Consider the following 13,526-nt stretch of genomic DNA (forward strand, 5'->3'; position numbering starts at 1 on the left):
GTACAGTAGTTGTGTCAGCAAAAAGCATTTTTCGCAAGGATGAAACTAAAGGATCAATTTGTTATGGCTAGGACACCTCATACTGTATCTCTCTCTCTTTCTCTGTCTTTTTCGCTCTCTGTGTTTTATCTGTTAGACACTTAGATGACAACATTTTGTCTGATACTCAACAGAAAGCGACACACACTTACTCAGAATTTTGCTAGACAGATCCATGCTGTTCTCTCTCAGCGGTTTCAGCGCCAACTCTGAGGTCCAACTGAGAAATCCTGCCAGCCAATGGGGAATTCTTACTATGTGCAAATGTGTGTGTGTTTTCCAGTAAGGTTAGTCTGTTAGGCACATTTGTGCACTGTACACATTCATGTTTCGCACAAAAATGCTAAATGACTTTTCGACGTCTGTCAGTCAATGTCTGTTAGCTTGGTACTGCTAGAAGTTGCCAGATTTGTTGCATTTAAAATTCAAAGTATATTTTATTTCTGGGAAACAGACTACAAATATTCATGACTCACAAGGCAATGACTTCCAAAACAGTGCTTGTTAGAACATGTACGGGCTTTTGACCAAGCAGTTAGCAATGCATTTGAATGTCTATAATGTACAATAAAAGCTATTGAAGTTGAAGTTACAACAAAAAATTGAGAATATTGTTCTTGGGGACTCGTCGTGTGTAGAGAGAGATTTTTCACAGATATAACTTCTAATAAAAACCATTCTGAGTCGGTTATCTTTATATGAGGTCTCTATGACAGCTTACAGAATGGAAGTAGAAACTGCAGTTAAACCAAAAACGAAAAACCTAATATGCTCCATATATCCACATTACAAGTAATGTAAAAAATGACGTACAGTACACTGTCATGGCAGCAATAATGCCTTATATCTCTGTAATGGGTCGGTAACCCTTTCAAGTGCAAAAAAGAAAACGAAAAATCATTTATTGCGATGTGTTGTAGTGCACGTCTTCATTCACAGTGTTTGCAGCTATTTTCTATATCAATATAATTTCATTGAAAAATATTGTAGGGGACAACAAAATCCACCAGTATTACTGTAATGTTGTGGTTTTCTTACCCGTATTGACATTTTCAATTGAAACGGTTGTTTTTTCAATGCTTAAAGCTTTTTAGGTTACATCACAGCCATCGTTTGCTATTGCAAGTTGGTTGTATATCGTCGCTGTCCTTCCAAATCCTTGTATCTAAATATTTTGTGACTTTTTTATTTCTTGCCATATAAAAATATTAGTCACCTTTTATGTGTGTCACTGGGTTTTACAAAAATCTAATGCTGTGTTGACACCAAAGGCGAACTGAATTATTTGCGCAAAGTACATTACATAAAAAGTCAATGCGGAGATGCGAGTAGACGCAAACTCAAGCGGGGCAAGTAAATGACACGCATTGGGTGGCGCGATTGTCATGAACGCGCATCAATCGCGTATTCTGCTCAAGTTGAAAAATTTTAACTCGAGCGAGAAATTTGGGCAAAGAGCTTGTTGATAATGTGTCATTCGAACGCACTAATCCCGGGAGCAATAAAGAGCGAAGAATGCGATGCTTCGTGTTTGGTGTGGACACAGCAGTACCATTAAAAAGTATTAAAAAGTCATTCTCAACTTTGAGAAACTGAAGAGATGTTCTGTTTCTACAAAACATTTTATTGGACAAAAAGAAGTTGTATGGGCCCATGAGTGCATGATGAGTCATCAATTACTTCTGGTCTGTTTTCAGAAGAGGAACACTAAAATTGTGAATTATAAATGCATGTGCCTGCTTAAAGATGATTTCAGCCACTCTTAAGATGAGGTGATAGACATCTTTGTGAGGAAAGCGATGTTGTGTGGCGTGATGTCAGTTTCAGACACGTTTGAGGTTGTTTCCGTATGAAGTTTATTAGGCGACAGGTGCTCAATATGTGCATGTGACCCTAGGAAATGTGACAATTCTGAATACCATAATTTTTCGCTACTGTCTGTCTGTGTGTAACTTATGTGTGAATGAGCGTGTTGTCATCATCCTTTCTCTTACCGTACACCAGTGCACACGTCAAATCTAGTTGTTAGCGGCCCGGATCGCATTGGCAGCGTTTTCTCCTGTGCAGCGAGTGTTTATTTTGCTCTTGTTTGTGTGTGTGTGGGAGGCGGCTTTGAAGCCCAATCGCTTGTGTGTGTGTGTGTGTGTGGCTCGCAGCTTTTTTGATAGGAACAACCGATACACACAAGCTTCATTCTCCTCAGCTCTACCGCAGATAAGAGGCTTGGGGTCAGCCTGTCTCTCACAGATTTGGGAGAGTCTGTGTGTGTCGAGGAAGCCAAGATAAGTTCGAGTTTAAAGAATGTCGCGTTAAGAGCCAAATCACATCCGCTACGGACCTCTCACTGACGTGACGTTCTAAAATGCATGTTTGATAAGTGGACGTTTAGGTTTGGAGTGAATATTTTATCCAGAAAATAAAGTTTTGGCATTTTGCGAGTGACAACGTTGATTCCAACGTGTTACTTTTTAAGTTATGTTACATATGCCGCAGTGATGGTTAATGGCGATGTGTGGCTGTTAAAGTCCATTTTTAGGGTACTCGTTTTTTGGAGCTAGACAGCCACTGTTTCATGAAACAATTCTTCAATAAAATCTTATTTTGTGTTCCACAGTAAAACATAACAGCCTACAAAGTCTGAGGGCGAGTAAATAATGACAACATTTTATTTTATACGGTCGCTACTTCTTTAATAACGCCTTGGAGGCGTAAGAATCCGATTATCAGGACGAAGGCGTCTCTGCCCATTTCCTCTCGCCGAAACTCATTTGAGACTCATCGGTAATGAGAGCAGTGGGTTAGTCCGCCTGTTGTGCCTTTTGTTTTTCTATTTGTTGCATCAGAAACCCAGCCAAGCCAGATTAAAAAGGAATCTTGCCAATCCCTGTGGAAGGCGTCCATTGACTGCTCTATCATTGGCCGAGACAATTACCTGGGGACCAATGGGAGGGTGTTACAGGGCAGAGCTCCACCCAGGGCCCACAGGAAGGTACCTAAGCAATTCCATCTCTCTCTGGTCGTCGACTAGCCAACGTCGGTTGCCAGGTGCCAAATCCTCGTTCCAAATTCACATGCGGTTCAGCCAGACATGCAGAAAAGCCCTTCACACCCATCCAGTGTTTTCAATCAGTCTTACATTGCCTCGATCAACCTTGTCCGTTTAGCCAAACGGTCACGTTTCCCAATATGCATTGCTTTAATGGCCTTGCCTTAGCATTTTTTCACAAATTGTTGCTCACTGTTAGGACAAGAAGAGCTTGCCAGGATGGTATAATTTGGCATCTCTGAGTATTGCTATCCAGGGACGGTGGGAATCTTCTCTGGTTTCTCCACCCCAGCGGCTCATCTGCATTAACGTCGTGCTAATCTTATTAGCTTCTTGTTATTGAATCCTGCAGGATTCGCCTGCTGCTACGTGATTCTGCATATTATACAGTTCTTTCCTCCGTTGAGCCGCGGGATAGAGAGAGAGCGAGAATGAATATGCTAATGGTTTGGACAGAGAACTTCAGCCTTCCGTTTAAGTTCAGACCCGGCGTGACGTATTCTTACCTGTCGTAAATGAGCAAATCGTTGAGTGTGTAAATATAAGTGTACGTTTGCTAGCTCAGTGTTGCATGTCCGCTTCGATTGAAGGCTTTTTGTCTCAGAGGCCTTGTGTATCCGTTGAACACATGCCCTGCACTATTTCTCAAGACACCTCTTGCTCTCATCTGAAAGGACTAGCTTAACCTGTTCTCGGTTCTTGAGTCTTACCTAGCTATCGATCTTTCTCTGCGGTGTTTCTAACCGTTCAAAGCAGCTAGTCTAACTAAAAAAAAGTATTTCTAAAGTATTATGTGGTTATTGATGGTTGTTGCTCTGAAGAAAGGTTGTTTTCAAAAGCACACAGATGGACAGAAGAATAACCACAGGTGCACATCTTCACGTCGATTGGACATGTATCACAAAGTTTGACAGACATAAAATATGAAATCTGACCTTTTTTGTGAAATGTTTTACTTAAGCATTTGCTTTCTCTGTACATCTAAAATAAGTGTCACCTTGTTTCATATGTTTATTTGCTTCAAAGCCGTTCATGCATAACACTTAAGCCAGACTTGTTTGTCCATCAGTCTGGCTTAAGTGTCCACGTACCATTTGGGGTCACTGCACGATGTCAAGTCATAACTGATGTATAGCACCTGTCATTTTGTTGGCAAACTGATTAAAATTGTTCGTTCCGTAGCAGATGTGGTGCACAACAAGTCTCCAACATCTGTGGCTAAATCGTGTCTGTCCTTCCTGCTGTTCTCAGTAATTCGTCTTTGTTGGAGCGAATCAACCCGAAGTGATTAATGACCAGATGAGTCAGAGCTAAAGATGCCTCTCGACCTCTTGGATTCTGCTCGACTTTGTAAACAGTCGCTGTAAATTAGGGACGTTTTTTCGATGGCCTCAAACAGAGACCAAATTAACCGGTGCTCTGATCAATCTCCTCTGTCACTTGTCCAAGGGGAAATGCAGAACTAAAGACAGATGTGGGGTCAGTTGCTCCTTTATTCCTTTGTGAGCATCATTAATACATGTTAATTTGTAAACAGGTCTCATGATGGCTTATAAACTGGCTTATGAGACACATTTCATGAGGCACATTTCCTAAAGGGACAGTACCCCTAAAAATAAAATGTATTGTTTTTCTGTGAAATGTACTTTTTCTTGTTTGTTGTATATTCCAGGTTTCTCAAAGAAAATTATATTGTGGCCGTACCGTAAAGTGTGTGTCAATCGGATTGGTTGGACGTTGTGGTCACCATGTAGCTTCCAATGAGGCGGCAATGAACATCCCGTCAAGTTCAGTCGATGGGCGTGTCCCCCGCGTCTGTCAGCAAAACAAATTTTGTTTTCATCAGCTAGCGGCTGCTGTCTGGACGCAGTACCGGATTTACCAGAGAAATATTACGAGTGCATAGAGAGAGAGGGAATGAGGAATAAAAGAAAGTAAATGAGTCAAGGGGCTTGAAAGGAAGTTAAATGGAAGAGGAAATGAGAGGAGGGAAGGAGTGATAAAGAAATGAACGAAAGGGAGATGATTAAAATACATGGAGAAAGAACCATGTTCTGGGGCTGTAAATGCAGGTGAGTCTGAAGGAAATAGCCAGAGAGGAGATTTGCTAAAAGATCTTGAAAGAGCGGAAATAGACTGAGAGATGTGTGTGCATTTATCTTTGAGAGCAAATTTGTTCCCAGAAGTGAACTAAAGCAGGCAAAATCTGCCTTGGGGACATTTGAGGTCACTTGTAAAAACGCTATATCAAGTTTTTCTTTTTGTCGATTCTAAAAATACCACTTTACTTGGCTAGTTATCTATACTATACTATAATACTTGACTGTGTGTGTGTGTGTGTGTGTGTGTGTGGCTATATATCGATACTATACTACTGTACTTGGCTATATATCTATGCTATACTATACGACTATACTTGACATTATAGCAATGCCATACTTATATAAGTGGTTACATATTTATACTGTACTACCAAACTTGACTATATATCTACACTACGCTACTATACTTGATATTATAGCAATGCCATACTACTATACGTGGCTATATATCGAGAGCTGTACTACTATACTTTTCTATATATCTATACTATACTACACTACTACACTTGACATTATAGCAATGCCATACTTATATAAGTGGTTACATATATATACTGTACTACGAAACTTGACTATATATCTACACTACGCTACTATACTTGATATTATAGCAATACCATACTACTATATGTGGCTATATACTGTATCTATACCACACCACACCACACCACTTGGCACTATAGCAATACCATACTACTATACGCGGCTATAAACCAATACTACTATACTTGGCTATGGTATCCCAAGTTATCATGATTGCTAAATAAGGGGACTAAATGTCCTTTTTAAAGCTAGACCTACACTACCTTGTGATCACTATAATGACATCAAGTTTATAAAGAGACAAAATTATGTTGAACTTCATATGTAAAAAGGCCAAAATGTGAGCGCCCCAGGAGTGCCCAATTTGACTGCAGTCCATGTGTTTACACCCAAAAATTGCACTGAGCGTTCTTGACTCGAAAAAAATTGGCTCCATACCTTTAAACGTCTGATGTCGAACCATAAATCGCTAATGTCATTAGCCAGTGGGCCATGTTCTGAAAACATAAGGTTTTAGGATTAATTTATGTATTCATCTTAGTTCATGTGAATTCCATAATTTACAAATACATTTTGTGAATTAAATGTTGTATCTGTTAAGATTAGTTGTGCACAAATGCACAATGAACTATTTGTATTGACTTTAACAAACATTAATAAATACCGAAAAACTATATTGCTCATTGTTTGTTCGTGTAAGTTAAGACATTTTCTAATGTTAACAAATAGAACTTTATTGTAAAGTGTTATCATCTATATTTCTATGCGTTAAAGGGGTTAACTTTAACTAACCTAAATGATTAATAGTCTCTTGCTAATGTACATTGTTTCCTACAGCTCTCACCAGTTGGTCATTTTATTTCACCGGTGATGTAATTGCACACAAATTTCTCATTGTTTATTCTTGCGGGCCAAACTCTTTCTCTGAGCTCTTATCCCCTTTGAAAACATCTCAAGCCTGAGGTGTGCATGTGAGTCTAGCGGTATCAGTAGCAGAATTATAAAAAGCTATTTGAAAGTCATGATTTGAGAAGAACACGATTCGTTTCTGCCGTTGTTTCAAATCAATTATTTTCCCCCCAACATCACGAAGTTCAATAGATCTTTGTTTATTTGTATTCATGAGATTTGTGCCTTTATACTTATAGGAATTTACTGTAACTCGGGGAAGAGGAGGAGAGCGAGTGGATGATCTGATGTGCATCGGACGTGATTGGCTGGTTGTATTGTTTTTATTGGTCTATTGCAAAATAGACTGTAATTCTGAGCCTGGATTTGACAGCGTTTGTGGCTAAAGATACTTTCTGGAAAGTAAACTATATATTCAGAACTGCATGTTCTTCACAGTTTGTATGTGAAGTATTTGGTGCTTATTATTTTTAAATAAATCTACATACATTTTCTGCCAATGTTTTTTTGTGTTTTCGTGCCAACAGTCTGTGAACACTGTTGTGATTTTACTTGAATGAGTGTTTCCAGGCTGGTATTTATTGCGCCAGAAAACAAAATGAATTGTGGTCTGTTGCTTGTCAATCAAATGACCTCATCTGCTCAAAGTGGGCAGTTCTTGGCTGGCATTATGATTTGTCTTATGGTCGAAAGATTGTTGCGTATCCAATATTTACTTCCTTCTTTTCACCCACTGTCTATACAGACCGTTTCATCGGACACGCGCCTGGACTGCAGTTAACTTCCGGTCTGTGTTTGGCTAGTGTCTAATAATATAACTATTTATATTTCATTTAATATATGTTAATATTAATTTATTTTACTTTATAATAATTGTATTAAATAAGCGATTTGTTGAATGCGTCCTGTAGTTTGGTCGCTTTAAATAAACCGTATGGTACATTGACATCTAGCGGTTAAGCTTGGTATCGCAGTCTAAATTCAAAATATTGGAAAGACAAGTTTAGCCAAGTCCCGGTTCTTCTCGGTTTCTTTCGGTTGTTATCAGAAATAATCTACAGGCAATCTATTGTTTGCGAATGTGTACCGGAAGTAAAGGGCAGTCCACGAACGCAAGCATGTGCAGTAGTGTTTGTTTATATTGTCATTTTGAAACTATCGTCTATAGTGAGAGAGCGAAAAGGAGAGAGGTGTTAAATGATTTCCATATTGCCGCTCTTACGACTTACTTTTATAGGCTTTCACCTAACAAACAGCCAATTTAACATTCACAATGAGAAAGAAGTGACCCAACTGACCAATTAAATGCTTTAGGAATGAATCGAAGTCTCAGGTATGAGGAATATGTGGCGTGTGGGCATTCGAAACATCTTGAGTTAAGAGTTCCCAGAAGAGAACGAGAAGGGCGCGAGTAATAGGGCTTTGCCATGAGAATTGACTCTGTGTGTGTGTGTGTGTGTGTGTGTGTGTGTGTACGTTCTTTTGTAAAGCCTGATGGCGAAGATCCTTTACACCCCGAATGAAAAGTCTGTTGTTGTCGCCCTCACTCAGTAATGAGCACCTGAGGGATCGGCGGGAGCAAACCCATGAAAGAATGAAAAGGCTGATGAAAGAGAGAAAACGATAGATAGAAAAAGATAGAGCAGCAGCAGGAAATAATGGAGGAATCTGAGAAGTTAGAGCCAAACAGACATGGCTTTCAACTAAACCGGAGGATGGAGACACATAGAGAGAAGAGGGTGACATGAATTGTTGCTCTGCTTAAAAAATAACAATAAATGGAGAGAAGGACAGGGAGCGAGCTCCGGGGTCCCCTGTAGACTTTCTATCATTTCAGCCTCTGCTGTATGAAATATCCAATATGAAATATTGGAAAATCAGCTGCGAGATGATTAACTCGGCATGGACTTGAATTAGAAAAGTATTGTTGTTTTGTGTTGAAGAACGCCGAGTAATGATGACGCAAGCCTTCAAGGGTCATAATTTGCCTCTTCTGATCTGATTCATTCTTTTCTTCCTGTTTTTTTTTCCGGCAGTGAATCACCACGAGTAGCTCACGGTGGCTCTAGTCATGAGTGAAGAGCATTTTACCTTACTTGCGGGTAGTGCTGTTCTGAAACCTTGCCCCTGGCTTTTTAAACAACTTGTTTATATAATACACTACTTTTACGCCTATTCAAAATTTAAAGGGACAGTTCACTCAAAAGTGAAAATTCTACTATTAGTCAAAGCTGTATGATTTTTCTTTGTTCTGTGGATCACAAAATGAAATGTTTGCTAAAACGTTTATTGTGATCTTTATAGGATGTTTTTGGAACTTTTGTCTATATAATAAAAGTAAATGGGGACCTGGGGCTGTCGAGCCCCATAATGAGAGAAACACCATAGAAGTACTCACGCAGTATTCTTACAGAGCCATATGAAAACTTTGTATGAGAAACAGAAATGTCATCTACAAATGTTACATCCACGTTCATTTGTGTTTGTGCTGGAAAGAAATTCAAGGTTTGGCACAACAAGGAATGAATGGTGGCCGAGTTTTTGAATGAACTGTCTCGAAGTTTTGGCCTGGCATTGGACAATTTTTAATATGTAAGCTGTCACTAAATATACTGTATAAGCCGTCATGCTTGGCATCATTAACAATTTAATGACATTTTAGTGAGGTTCAATTACATTTTTGAGCCAGATGCTAGCCTTCTCTCACACTGTAGTTTAGCTGAGTTCTTTTATTCGTTTTCACTTCTTGCAATTTCTCATTATTTGCTTTTTTCTGGTTTTATCTTTAAAATAAAAACGTAATATTCTACAAAAAAGTTAGTTAAAAATGTTCAGGGCTGCCAAAGTAAATGTGTTAACCGCAATAATTTTAATTGGCCATTTGTTGTTACTGCTTATAGGTTGTATAATTTTACAATATACTGTACTGTAACTTTTAACCATTACTTAAAGGTACGTTTTTAGTTTTTTTCAGGTTTGACATTGGCTTTATTAAAAATGTACTTGACTCGAGCTACATAAAAATGTATTTTCTAGTTAACAATAGATTTTTTGTAATTCTGTTTAAAGGGACAGTTCACCCCAAAACTCTGTCATCATTTACTCATCCTCTTGTCATTTCAAACCTGTATGACTTTCTTTCTTTCGCAGAACACAAAAGTAGATATAGAGAAAGTCATACAGAGTTGAATTGACAAAAGAACGAGTAAATGATGACAGAATTAGCATTTTTGGGTAAACTATCACTTTAAGTTTTCGCGGTGATAGAAAGTAAGTGGTGAGGTCAGGTGATGTCTCTATTCATCACCATCTAATTTGATCGAAATTAATGAGTTTGTGTGCATGTGTGAGACTTATTACTTGTCGCATTGGCTAAACCTGAACCGTACCTGATTCCTCCTAATCTTACACACTGTGACATCATGACATGTAAATCCTATGGAAAAAATGTAATGAGGAGCTTTATTTAAAGGGATTGAGACACCGAGCTGGTGTGAAGTTAATCTTTGCAGTGTGTAAGCATGTGAAAACCTCACATCAGCTTGTCACGGATGTGGCAAAAGAAGAACCCAAATGCAGGCAGGCAGTAAGGGGTTAACAGACAAGACTTTATTTAACTAAATAAACAAAAGACAAAACAAAAACCCACGATGGGGTGTAAACAAGAACAGGATAATAATAAGTAAAAGGGACTTAACTAACTAAACACCAAACTAAACAACACTTGACAAAGACTAAACTAAACACTTACTGAAACAGGGACGATAGACTCTGGCAACACAGGGACCATCAGGACACAGCACATACACACGCAATGACCGACACAGGACAATGACACATGAGGGTATTATATAGGGAAGACAGACAAAGGATAACGACACGGGGCAGGTGTGGGTAATTAAACACTCAGGGAAAGATAACGAGGAAACGAGAGGAATGGGGCCAATGACAAGACACTGGAGAGAACGTATATTATTGTCAAAAGGACAATAATATGTTTCTCTCCACACATAACCAAAAGCTTTGCCATGGCTCTGCTACAGGACCAAGAAAAACATGACTAAGGAAGCAGAGCCATGACAGAAACCCCCCCCCTTAATGAGCACCTCCAGGTGCTCACCAAGGTGAGACGGACGAGACAGGGCAGACTGAGACAGTGACATGACAAGACAAAACATGGAAAACAAAATCAGTGGCAGACAAGACAAAACAACAACAGACTAGGGTGAGCCAACAAAACAACAAAACATGGGAGGGGGTGGGCCAAACAAGGACCATAGGGGGCAGTCCAAAAGGGAGGTGGGAGAAGTCCCAGTCCCCGGCTGCGCTCGAGGGCGCGGAGTCCTGGGGACTTAGGGGATCCTGGGGGGACAGTCTTGTGCCCTGGCTCCCAGGGACCGGCTGGACATGGCTTGACGCCGGCTGGAAGGCCGGCTGGACATGGCTTGACGCCGGCTGGAAGGCCGGCTGGACATGGCTTGACGCCGGCTGAAAGGCCGGCTGGGACGCCGGCTGGATCACCTGACTGGACGCCGGCTGGATCACCCGACTGGACGCCGGATGGATCACCCGACTGGACGCCGGCTGGATCACCCGACTGGACGCCGGCTGGATCACCCTACTGGACGCCGGCTGGATCACCCTACTGGACGCCGGCTGGATCACCCGACTGGACGCAGGACTGGACCCAGGACTGGACCCAGGACTGGACCCAGGACTGGACACAGGACTGGACACAGGACTGGACACAGGACTGGACGCCGGCTGGACCACCGGACTGGACGCCGGCTGGACCACCGGACTGGACGCCGGCTGGACCACCGGACTGGACGCCGGCTGGACCACCGGACTGGACGCCGGCTGGACCTACATTGTGGGAACCAGTTCATGATCCCTGTGACGATAAAAGCTTCATAAACTAACTACATAATATTGTGTGGAAGATCTAAAACTGCATAGAGGTTTGTGTAAATTAGGGGTTCACTGGTTGAAGACAAAATATGTTCACACGGTATAACAACAGCTGCATAGTTTGTGTTCATTTGTAATTGTTCTGTAGGATTTTAGGACCAAACAATGCATGAGCAGAGAACACTACGAGCTATTGAAGAGCAACATCAGAATTATAAACCTTCCCCCGGGATAGACTAGGTCTCCCCTGTCTTTCAATCCAACCTAATTACGAGAGGCCTGTCGCATGAGGTCGCGCCGTAGGCTCGTTCTGCGCCCTGCAGTCTCCAGCAGTGCTCCGCTGTCAGGCCTCTTTACAATTACCATCCGTTGTCCCCGTTTTCAAAAGCGCACAGCCGGCTATCAAACCCCGGTTTAATAAGACACAAAAGCCAGTTCTCGTTTTCCCCGCAGAACCCGTCTGTTATGTATAACAAGCTGCGGTTAATGAATGCGACACTGCAGGTTTATGATGCGTCGAGCGGAACTTGTCAGGCAGTCAGTGAGATTTGTTCCGTTTTATGCAGTGTTTAATCATTTTAAACCAGGGGCCACGGAGAGACGCTTGACTGGATTCGGGAAACAGTCAGGAGACTTTAACATCGGTTTGGTTCCGGTTCATGCACACTGGCTGCAGGCTGGTTTGATGTTGATTTCAGCAAGATGCAACCATTAATATTCGGATTTTATATTCAATGGCGATTTAAAGGGATAGTTCACCCAAACATGAAAATGAGAGAATGTCAGTAACCAAATAGGTCTCATCCCCCATTTACTGCCATAGTAGGAAAAATAAATAGCATGGGAGTCAATGGGGGATGAGATCTGTTTGGTTACTGACATTCTTCAAAATATCTTCTTTTGTGTTTAGCAGAACAAGGAAATTTATAGTTTTATAGTGAGTCAATGATTACAGAATTTTCATTTTTGGGTGAACTATCCCTTTAAGGTATCGCACAATTATAAATATGCAAACTTATTACTAAACCAAATTTTTCTGCAACATAAGAAGGTATTTGGGTTTTGTATTATCATGTAAATATCGAATTGGCTCATAATATTGTCTGCTCTGCCCTCTCTCGCTTTATATTCCAAAGTATTCTCTCATCCCCATCTCCTTATGGCAGGTCAAGACCGATGATCATTTTTATAGAATCAATCTAGCAGGGCATTGTTTTTGTTACCAAGCAACATGGCGATCCATGTCTGTGTATTCGGCTTAAATTAGCCTGCGCTGGAAAGACAGTTAATGAGATGAATGGCTGTAATGGAAAGTATGAACGTTATATTCTTGTTTCATTCCGCCACATGCTCATTACAACAGTGACCCGTGCCAGAGTCTATTAAAACAGAGGAGTCAAGTTCAGGCCCAGAAGACTGTGTGTGCGTGTGTGTGCAAACTGCAAAACCCTCTGGGTTTTTTTTGGTCTTCTCGTTGGTAATGTTTTCTAAGCCGTGGTGTGTTGGTATCTGATTCAGATTCTTTGAGGATCAGACATAATTGGAGGTAATTGGTAATCCCTTGCATAACACAGAAAGGAGGTTGTTAATTAATTACCAAATGGAGTGGATGTAATTTACAGAATATGGATGGATGGACAGAAAGATGGATATATGCATGGATGGATACATAGTTGGGTAGGTGCCTAGATGCATAGATAGATAGATAGACAGACAGACAGACAGACAGACAGACAGATAGACAGTCAGAGATAGATAGATAGATAGATAGATAGATGGATGGATGGATGGATGGATGGATGGATGGATGGAGAGAGAGAGAGAGAGAGAGAGAGAGAGAGAGAGAGAGACAGACAGACAGACAGACAGACAGACAGATGATGGTTCATCCATTCTTCCATGCTTCAAGGGGAGCCAGAGAGAGCCGTCACTTTTAAAACAATACCTGTTATAATTTTATCATCATGGTTCCTCTA

At 40.8% G+C, this 13,526-nt stretch overlaps 1 protein-coding gene across 1 annotated transcript in view; it reads left to right on the top strand.

The window, feature by feature from the left end:
• elfn2a (extracellular leucine-rich repeat and fibronectin type III domain containing 2a) overlaps positions 1 to 13,526 on the top strand; it is a 110,994-nt gene that overhangs the window by 34,881 nt on the left and 62,587 nt on the right. The window lies entirely within an intron of this gene.

This window comes from Triplophysa rosa, linkage group LG25, assembly GCF_024868665.1.
Source record: "Triplophysa rosa linkage group LG25, Trosa_1v2, whole genome shotgun sequence".
Taxonomy (NCBI): domain Eukaryota; kingdom Metazoa; phylum Chordata; class Actinopteri; order Cypriniformes; family Nemacheilidae; genus Triplophysa; species Triplophysa rosa.